Genomic DNA, 11,455 nt, shown 5'->3' on the forward strand with positions numbered 1-11,455 from the left:
GAAACCACTACCTAAACCAAGAGACCCCTCACAGAATGGGAGAAGATCTTTACATGCCATACATCAGACAAGAGGCTAATAGCCAGAATATATAAAGAGCTTGCCAAACTTAACAACAAGAAAACAAATAACCACATCCAAAAATGAGGGAAAAGCATAGACAGAATATTCACCACAGAAGAGATCCAAAAGGCCAAGAAAGACATGAAAAAAATGCTCCAAGTCTGTGATTGTCAGAGAAATGCAAGTAAAGACAACAATGAGACAACACTTCACTCCTGTGAGAATGTCAGACATCAGAAATGGTAGCAGCAGCAAATGCTGGAGAGGTTGTGGGGCCAAAGGAACCCTCCTGCCCTGCTGGTGGGAATGCCAATTGGTCCAACCTCTGTGGAGAACAGTCTGGAGAACTTTCAGAGGGTTAGAAATGGACCTACTCTGTGATCCTGCAGTTCCTCTCCTGGGGATAGATCCTATAAAGAACCCAACACACACCCATCCAAAAAGACCTGTGTACACATATGTTCATAGCAGCACAATTTATAATAGCCAAAACCTGGAAGCAACCCAGGTGACCAACAACAGATGAGTGGCTGAGCAAGTTCTGGTATATATACACAATGGAATACAACTCAGCTTTTTAAAATGGTGACTTCACCATTTTCAGCCAATTTTGGATGGACCTAATCAACGCAATAAATATCACCTCAGCATGCTTCACTTCAGACTGTGTCCAGAGACTACAGGTGTGGAAAGACAAGCCTTCAGCTTCATTACTCAGGTGAGACCTTTCCTTTCATAATATTCTCTAATTCCATTCCAAATGGTTCACTTCCTAACAAAGCCCCAAAACCTAGATATAGACTAGGTCCTGTGAGATAGAGGATATGTTCACACGTATCCATAAACTAGGGCAAAATATATACCTGAAAGCAAAAGTACACAATAGTCTGCAGTGAGTACCCCCCAACACTTCATCTGCACTACTCCAGCCTTTAGATCCATGATTGTTCAACAATTTGTTTAGCTTTGTATGTTAACTCTCTTTCAGCCACCAGGTTCCAGATGCTGGCATGATGCCGACTAGACTTCCCTGGACAGATGACCTCACCAATGTGTCCTGGAGCTCCGCTTCCCCAGAGCCCCACCCTACTAGGGAAAGGGAGAGGCAGGCTGGGAGTATGGATCTACCTGTCAAAGCCCATGTTCAGCAGGGAAGCAATTACAGAAGCCAGACCTTCCATCTTCTGCATCCCACAATGACCTTGGATCCATACTCCCAGAGGGATAAAGTATAGGAAAGCTATCCGGGGAGGGGATGGGCTATAGAGATCTGGTGGTGGGAATTGTGTGGAGTTGTATCCCTCTTATCCTATGATTTTGTTAATATCTCCTTTCTTAAATAAATTTTAAAAATTAATAAAAAATTATCACCACCCAAAAAAATAACAATAAAATACTAAATGAATCCACATACTCTCCAACTAACACTCGCTTCTCAAACCATTAGGTAGTATATTAGTACTACCTATCCCAGCATCCACACCAGTCCCTAAAGAAAGTTAGAAGCAAAAGGAAGATAAGCAACAAATATGGCCTTACCTTCTTTTCTTTCCTACCTTAAAGAAAGTTATTTTTATAAGCCAGATCATTTTTATATAAATTATCCCGAGCTGGCCCTATTCGGGGAGTCTTGAGATTCCCAAACAGACATGATGGGCTTAGACCTCAAATAAATCCCTCTCTCCTTTGTTACCTGTCATCTCTCAGGAACAACAATTTAGATCCCTTTGTGGGCCCCCATAGGACCTTGCCCTCTACTTGGATCAACAATGGTAGAGAATGTTTCATCCTCTGAAGAGAGCTGGACAACATACTCTATGCTACACCTGAGGAAGATGGTTCCTGATATTGGGGCAGCTTAGAATATTCCTACTCATGACCACAGAATGTGAGCTCAGATCTACAGGGATGCAGAGGTCACATAGGCTCCTAAGCTAACTATGGGCCTCAGATCATATAAAATCGATGGGGCTTACAGTCAACAATATTTATATCCCTTTCCCATATTAGGGAGCTACTCTCTTCCTTTATCCAGCTTTCTGTTCCTCTTCTAGCCAAGGCATCATCTCCCCAGACAATAACTTGGATCCATGGAGGACCCCCCCAACTCTTCATCTGTATTATTCCAGCCTTTAGGTTCATGATTGTTCAACAGTTTGTTTGGCTTTGTATGTTAACTCTCTTTTCAACCACCAGGCTTCAGATTCTAGCATGATGCTGACAAGAATTCCCTGGACAGAAAACCCCACTAATGTGTCCTGGAGCTCTGCTTCCCCAGAGCCCTTCCCCACTAGGGAAAGAGAGAGGCAGGCTGGGAGTATGGATCGATCTGTCAATGTCCATGTTCATCGGGGAAGCAATTACAGAAGCCAGACCTTCCACCTTCTGCATCCCACCTTCCACCTTCTGTATCCCCCAGAGGGATAAAGAACAGGAAAGCTATCAGGGGAGGGGATGGGACACGGAGTTCTGGTGGTGGGAGTTGTGTGGAGTTGTACCCCTCTTATCCTATGGTTTTGTTAACATTTCATTTTTATAATAAAAAATATTATCTCCAGCAGTTTCATTTCCAACTTCTTCCAAATGGCTGGGAGTGAGGACAGCATTTTATCAACCATAAACCGATTCACAGGTCAAGTATGGTTCAGTCCTGGCATAGCAAAATTGGTTTCTATGTCAATATTTATTTGTGCTACAAAATTTTATGTCCCTGGAGACTAGGAATAGTTTTCTTCACTGAGTACTTAGTGCCTAGTGCAAAGTCTTACACACTGGAGGTACTGAATAATAGTAATAATACTGATATAACAGGTAGATGAAGTCAATGTCAAAGTCTCCCTAAATTAAAACAAAAAAGTCTCTCTAGATTGATATGAGAAGGAATAACTGTTATTTAGAGGTGGTGCATGACAAGAGTATGCCAGGCTACCTACCAAATGTGGTTCTCAGATGCGAGCAGCAGAAGTTAACTATGCCTGATTAACTTATTAAAAGGCAACTAGGTAGCACATAACCTTCTGGGAGACAAGTTTCCTTCTCATAACAAAGTCCAATTTCAAACAGTGTTACTTGTTATAGAAGGAAGCCAACACCATCTGAGCACTGGAGGAAACATTTCTGTGACTTGTCAGGCCCACCAAAAGTGAACACTCCATTTCTAGCATATTTTCTCATGGTTGTCACATCTCAGTAACAGGCCCATGCAGGTAACCTGACTGACAGAGGCTGAGTCTCATATTTGCTACTTAAGGACTTGGAATTCATCTGCTCATACACTGGAGAGTCAAAAAAAAAATTATTACATCAGTTTTCCTAAATGTAGAAAGGTCACCCAAAAGATGATGAATGTGACATATGTCCACTACTTTAGAACTTGGGATTTTTTAACTTTTTTATTAGTAATTCAAAATTACATGTAAACAGGGGTATAATTCCACATTGTTCCCATCACCAGAATTCTGAATCCCAAGTCCCTCCATTGCAAACCACCACAGTCCCAAGTTTGCAGACTCTATGGGTTAACTATCATCTCTACAACTATCTGCCTACATTTGTACATAATTGCCCCCATTTTCTTCCAGGTCCAATCCTCTCTTCCCCTCCAAGCCACACATAACCCTATTACTATATTCAAAAATCTCTCCCCTTTTTGTCCTCTCTCTCTATGGGACCTGATGTAGCTGAAGTTCAGAGCCTTCTTATCCGCTTCCTACTATCACTTCTCTCCCACTGAGAGAACTTAGATCAAAAGAACTTAGAATTTTATTAGACACAGGTTCATTTTCACAAGTCTTCCAGTATCTGGGCCAAATCCTCCAAAGGAAACCACAACTGAATGAAGGTCTGTCTGAACTGGGAAGAAGGAGAAAGAAAACTGGGAAGAGGGAGTGCTCTTCAGATTATTCCTCTGGTCTGCCTTCTGGCATTGGCCATCCAAGAGGACTCTGGAGAAGGGAAGAAACTACAAGGGTATATGAGCCTTAACTAAATCAGTGCAACCAGTGCCACCATATCACATTATGCCACTTGCTTCCAGATTGTATCCAGAAACACCAAGCTGGAGATGTCAACATTCCAACCCCAATGATTTGGTGACACCCTTCTGAACACATGTGACTACCTACTTCCACTTCAGATAATGCTTTCTCTAGCAAAGTTACAGATCCTAGATATAGGATAGGACCTAGGGGACTGGGTACATATACTTACATATCCATAAGTTAGGAGGAACTATATACCTCAAAGTGAAAGTGCTTAATAGTTCTCTCTTTATATTTAGAACTACTTAGCTCAGCAATCTAATAGAAAGGCCTAAAGAAAGCACCATGAATTTTGTAATCAAATATTTATTATTTAGACTTAAACACCTTCTTCTCCCATCTCCTACTTCATTTCCCTCTTCTCAACTAATTACACAAAAGAAAGTAAGGCACATCTCTTAATCTTTTTTGACAGCATCAGCATTATTATCACTCCCTGATGATCTCTAGAAGAAACACTATATACAGTTAGCCAAGAGATATATTGGGGGGGGGGGGAATCAACTAAAGAACAGTTATTGTCTTTGTGACACCAAACAAGCAAATGCAGTAAAACTCAAGGTAAGCTTAGACCCTACTAAAATCCTAGGTGTATTTCCTCCCTAATTTGAGGTCAGACCCCTTAAACCTAATACCGATTTGGATACAACAAATGACATTCAACCATTTAACAACTGGGAGAAAGCCCAAGCTTATCAGGTAAAGAAAGGACTATAAAAACTGGAAAATGGCAAGAGACTGGCTCACTTAAAGATGGCCTTCCAGGCTACCCCATCATCTGGAGCCTTAGTCAAGGAACCCTTGGATTCCCTCATGTTTAATATGGGCCCTAGACCTCTAATAGATTCTCTCTCCACCATCACTGGTCACTTCCATCTGTAACATCACTATAAGCCCTCCTTTGGACTTCTTCAGGACATTACCCTCACTATGAATTATCAATGAATGGTAAGGACTGCTCCACTCTCTGAAGGGAAGCTGGGTGATCCTATTCTTAAGGATAACTGTTCCCGAAATGAGTGCAACCTAGAATGTTCCCTGCAGTGACCATGGACTGTGAGTTCAGACTGAGAGAAACTGGGAGGTTATACCAGCTCCTGTGCTAAATATGAATAAATATGGGCCCTGTGTCAAATTACTATGGTAAATAGTTAATTATATTTATATATTTTCTTCAAGTTCAGGAGCTACTCTCTGCCCCATCCCATTTTCTTTTTTTTTTTTTTTCCTCCAGGGTTATTGCTGGGCTCGGTGCCTGCACCGTGAATCCACCACTCCTGGAGGCTATTTTTCCCCCTTTTTGTTGCCCTAGTTGTTGCAGCCTCGTTGCGGTTATTATTGCCATTGTTGACGTTGCTTTGTTGTTGGATAGGACAGAGAGAAATGGAGAGAGGAGGGGAAGACAGAGAGAGAGGGGAGAGAAAGATAGACACCTGCAGACCTGCTTCACCGCCTGTGAAGCGACTCCCCTGCAGGTGGGGAGCCGGGGGCTCGAACCAGGATCCTTAAGCCGGTCCCTGCGCTTTGTGCCACGTGCGCTTAACCCACTGCGCCACCGCCCGACTCCCCATCCCATTTTCTAACCCTTTTCTCAACACCATCTTCCTAGACAATATTTTTAGCCCACCTGCATGTTATCTATGAAGCTTAAGCAAAAATTACCACAGTCATGGGCCCCTTGGTACATACCTAAAATAGACTTCCTAGCTTCCATCCACCCTAAAGTCCATTTTTCTATCTGCTCTACTGCTACTTGATGGTTCCTGTTCACTAAATATCTTTCCCTGCTTTATATCTAAACACTTTTCAGCCACCAAGTTTCAGATACTACAATTTCATCCTGAACTCCCTGGGCAGATGACCTCACCAATGTGTCCCAGAGCCTCACCTCTCCAGGCTCTACCTTACTAGGGAAAGATAGAAATGGGTGGGGGTATGGATTGGTCTGCCAATACTCATGTCCAGTGGAGAAACAATTACAGAAGCCAGACCTTCCACCTTCTGAACCTCACAAAGAATTTTGGTCCATAAATAATTTTAGGGAAAGATAACCGGAGGGCTCTGAACTCCAATTTCATCAGAACCCAGAGAGAGAAGAGGAAAAAAAAATATTTAAAAAAGATGGTGAGGGGTAGGACATTCAGAAGTATCAGGGTGACTTAGAAGGGAAGAAAATACAAGATCACAGAAAAAATAGGCAAATATATATAAATATAGATAGGAAGGTATAGAAATAAGTCAACCCATATCTGTGATCTTGGGAGAACTAATGCAGTTTCCAATAGTGGTAATGGGGACACAGAGCTCTGGTGGTGAAAAGTTGTAAAATTATACCCCTGTTGATAGCTAGTAGGCCTACTTTAATTATATCAGGACCCATCTTCCTTAGATGGAGCACAGAGTATGTTGTCCATCCTTCCTTTGGAGGATGGAACATTCTCTACAGTTGTTGATACAAGTTGAGGACAAGGTCGTATGGGGGTCCAAAAATGGGACTGTTGTGGAGTTCCTGACAGAGATGACCAGTAACAATGGAGAGAGGGATTTATTTGAGGTCTATGTCCATCATGTCTATCTGGAAATCTCAGGACTTCTGTTTGGGAATCTCAGGACTACAAAATGGAGACCCCCTCAACTCTTCATCTGCACTATTCCAGCCCTTAGGTCCATGATTAGTCAACAATTTGTTAGGCTTTATATGTTAACTCAGGTTCCAGATGCTACCATGATGCCAACCAGACTTCCCTGGACAAAAAAAAAACCACCAATGTGTCCTGGAGCTCCAATTCCCCAGAACCCCACCCCACTAGGGAAAGAGAAAGACAGACTGGGAGTATAGATTGGCCTGTAAATGCCCATGTTCAGTGGGGAAGCAATTATAGAAGCTGGACCTTCCACCTTCTATATCCCACAATGACCTTGGGTCCATACTCCCAGAGGGATAAAGAATAGGAAAGCTATCAGGGGAGAAAATGGGATATAGAGTTCTGGTGGTGGGAACTGTGTGGGGTTGTACTCCTCTTATCCTATGGTTTTCTCAGTGTTTCTTTATTATGAATTAAATAAAATTTAAAAAGAATTATACCCCTGTTACCTTATAATTTTATAAATCAATATTAAATCACTAATAAAAATGTAAAAGAAAAGAAAAATTGCAAAGTCAGGCAGTGGCATACCTGGTTAAACACAAATGTTACCGCACACAAGAACCCAGGTTCAAGCCCCCACTGCAGGAAGGACTCATCACAAACAGTGAAGTAGGTCTGCAGATGTCTCTCTTTCTCTCTCCCTCTACACCTCCCCCTTCCTTTTCAATTTCTCTCTGTTCTATCCAATTAAAAAAGAGAGAGAAGGAAAAAAATGGCCGCTGGGAGTGGTGAATTCATAGAGCCAACACCCCAGCTATAACCCTGGTGGCATAAATAAAAAAGAAATTTGGACCTCTGGTGCTTCAGACGTGAAGGTTTGTTGTGCTACTAAAAGTACAACCTCAAGTTATTAAGTGTAAATAGAATTTTGCAGAAATTTCTTGCTCAGTACTTTCTCTTACATAATGTTTTAAATAACTCTGCACTATTCAACTGAATCACTTAGTTTCGATAATTAAGGCTAAGGATAAGTTTGGAAATACATTTAATAAGAAGTTCTTAATTCTAGACATATTATGATTAAAGAAAGTCTAGACACATGAGAAAAATGCAAGTATAGACATTTGGATTTTGAAAAGTTTAGAAATTTTGTTGTATTTAGTTATGAATTAGATAGGGTCCTGGTGCACAATGGTGGGAAAGGACTTAAATTAAGGGTGAGAATGTTTTGCAGACACCTATCATGAGGTGATAAGAAATTGCACCTATGTGTGAACATCTGTACTGTAAACCATTAAATCCCCAATAAAATGATTCTAAAAGAAGAAAGAGGAAGGGGAGAAGAAGGGGATAGGAGATAGGTCTCTAGGTTTAGTTTAAGAAACTTGTAGCCTAGGAACTAACAGTGGCTAGTGTTAGACTTGAGAGAATATCATCCCAGATTCAGTCTCTGGCATCGCCTGTGTCAGAATGATGCTCTAATATCTATCTCTGTCTCTGTCTCTCTGTATGTATGTCTCTCTTTCATGTTAAAAATATTATCATGTTAAAATATTAAAATCAGGGGGTGGTGGTGGCGCACCTGGTTGAGCGCACACGTTACAGTGCGCAAGGACCTGGGTTTGAGCCCCAGACCCCACCTGCAAAGGGAAAGCTTTACAAGTGGTAAAGTAGGGCTGCAAGTTTCTCTCTGTCTCTCCCTCTCTACCTCCGCCTCCCCTCTCAATGTCTGGCTGTCTCTATCCAATAAAAATAAAGATAATAAAAAATTTAAAATATATATTAAAATCATTATTGGACAAAAGCAAGTGCAAGAGAATTTGCATCCTTTGTCATACAACCTTGTGAAGTGGATAGTATTTTACTTCACTTTACCTCAAGGAAATTCAGCATGTTCAAGTGACATTCAACACCACAATTGCCACCACAAGCCTATGCTACCCATCTTCTCAATGGATCTTATTGCAATTTAACAATATAAGTGTTAAGTACTCTAGCACTGCTATATTTTTTTCTCTTATTTTATTTATGTATTTATTTATTTTGCCTCCAGGATTATCGCTGGGGCTCAGTGCCAGCACTACGAACCCACTGCTCCTGGAGGCCATTTTTTCCTTTGTGTGTATGTGTGTGTGTGTTAGATAACACAGAGAGGAATTGAGTGAGGAGGGGAAGAAAAAAGGAGGAAAGAAAGATAGACACCTGCAGACCTGTTTCACCACTCATGAAGGTGGGGAGCCGGGGGCTGGAAGCAGCATCCTTGAGTGGGTCCTTGTACTTCATACTATGTGCGCTTAACCTGGTGCACTACTGCCTGGCCCCTTTTAAAATTTCTCAACTTTTTCAGTTTCTATTTTTCAACCCCCAGTGTGGACTCTGATAACTGTTGCAAAAAAAAATTCACAAATAAAATCTAGATGTTACAAAAGCTTAAATCAACTATACCCTTTAACTTTGTTGACCGCCAATCCTATGTATCCCATTTGCTAGGGAAGATTTCTATGAAATAGCTCAAACAAATAATAGCAACATGCCAAATAGTATATGTGATTCTCCTCAGCAAAGTATACCAACATTTAGCCTTACAGGTATTTGCTTTCTGTATTCACTGCTTACATGAAAATAAACCTCAGCTGAAAGCTATAAGAATCTCCAGAACAGAACTTCTAACTTGCCAACACTGTAGAGATGTTTAGCAATATGTACATGCCATTTATGTATGCTGCCCACTGAAAAAGTACTAACAGTTCACAAATTGTTCCAAGAATAAATCTTACTGACAAGGCAACAAGAGAGAATAGAAATTCTCAGACAGTTCAGTGATCTGTTGGCAAATTCATCAGAACAATCAGTAATTTCTGATTTCATGATCTCTAACAGAACCCACTTTAATGGGTGTTAACTGTCTTTGTTGATATTCCACAGTGAGGACTTTGTTATTATTAACTCGTCTTTTAATCAAATACAATTGTAATTATGGCCAGACATAGATATGAATCCTGGTTCTATCTCTTACTATCAGACTTTGGGCACATTATTTTACTTCTCAACCTCCGTTTTCCTATCTCTGCTACATCTCAGAATTCTTTGAGAGGATTATATCCAAGGTATTAATTAGCAAGAATTCAATAAACCATAATATATCAACATATATTTACAGCATAAATCCCCACTTGAATTCAACAGTAAGAATAAATATAACTTGGCAGACAGATATATGTGCTTATTGTACTTTATTTTATTTTATTTTATTTTATTTATTACCAGAGCACTGCTCAACTCTGGCTTATGGTGGTGCTAAGGATTGAACCTAGGGCCTTTGTACCTCAGGCATGAAAGTTTTTTGGCATATCCATTAGTCTACCTCCCTAGTCCTGCTTACTTTAAATTTGACTGTGACAAATTATTACAGACAATGACATCATATTAAGACTGCAAACTATGAATACATTAACATTTTTATTCATCTTAATTTCTCATAAATGGCAATAATTTAATTGACATTGAAAATTTAATTGAAAATGACATTAGAAACTAGATGAGATGGCCTCAATCAACCAAAATTTATTGAAATTATTGAGAAATTAAAGGTCCATACATAGTAATAAAAAAAAAATATGTCACAGAGAGAGAAAGCATCTAAGAATTCCAAGCCGAGAGACAAAAAGAACCAGAAATGATTCAGAGTCAAATCAGAAAGATGACTGGTTGAGGTAGAGGCACTATGTTTGAGCCCTTTGTCTCTCCATTTGTGCCATGCATCAGCAGATGTATCCGCCCCAAAACAAAAAAGTGTGCAGCCAGAAAGATATCATTCTTGGTACTAAGGACTTGGGACAGTACTCATAGCCACAGGGAAGGGAGAGTCTCTTTCACCCAGGAGGTCATAACCTCAGTCTCTGCCTGGAATCCTGGAAATAGACCAAGTAATCAGATATAGCAGAGACAGATCAACACAGGAGTTCATATTTCAAATGAGCATGCAATTCCAGAAAATATTTAAGGAAAGGTAATCCTCTGAATGAAAGATATTACAGTCATTATATGAACAAACATCCAATGGATAAAAAAAGTATTGGTTGGTGTATTGCAGCAAAGTAGAAGACTTTGGGGTGGGTGGAGGGAGAGTACAGGTCCAAAAAGGATGACAGAGAACCTAGTGGGGGTTGTATTGTTATGTGGAAAACTGAGAAATGTTATGTACAAACTATTGTATTTACTGATGAATTAAAATATTAATCCCCCAATAAAGAAATTCAAGAAAAAAAAAGAATTAGAATACAAAAAAAAAAAAAGACCTTAATAGGAAGTATATAATAAATTTCCAGAGGCAGGGCTACAGAGCAGCAGCAGCTGTGTTTCTCTCCTCTCCTCTCTCGGGTCAACTAGAAAAACCAAAGGAAACAACCTGGGACTGCAACAACACAGGACTAGAATGACTTCAGGAACCCACCAAATCACTGGAGTCAGTGATTAAGCTAAGAAGCCTACTTATAGTTTAAAAGCCCTCAAGCTCCCATAGCCTACACAGAAGAAAAAGAACAAAAGAGGCTTTTAAGTCACTGTGCTCCAACTCAGGGATTAAAATCATATTGAAACAAATGTCAATTCCCACAACTGTGAACTCTTTAATTACCTTACTTAAACACAAGTCAATCCAGGCAAGAGTGATCAGTAATTTGAAAAGTACTGAGAGAGGGACCTCATAACATACCATATAAAATGGTTAAACCAACAAGAAGAAACACTGGAGGAATAAACCAG

The 11,455-nt window shown here is 40.2% G+C and overlaps 1 long non-coding RNA gene across 1 annotated transcript in view; it reads right to left on the reverse strand.

Moving 5' to 3' along the window:
* The window catches only part of LOC132540907 (uncharacterized), a 120,240-nt gene extending 109,026 nt beyond the window's left edge, over positions 1-11,214 (reverse strand). Inside the window, exon 1 of the long non-coding RNA XR_009552082.1 lies at positions 10,535-11,214. This is a non-coding gene — a long non-coding RNA (uncharacterized LOC132540907). The remainder of the gene's footprint in view (positions 1-10,534) is intronic.
* Positions 11,215-11,455: the final 241 nt, after the last annotated feature.

The sequence above is a fragment of the Erinaceus europaeus genome, chromosome 1 (assembly GCF_950295315.1).
Source record: "Erinaceus europaeus chromosome 1, mEriEur2.1, whole genome shotgun sequence".
NCBI lineage: Eukaryota > Metazoa > Chordata > Mammalia > Eulipotyphla > Erinaceidae > Erinaceus > Erinaceus europaeus.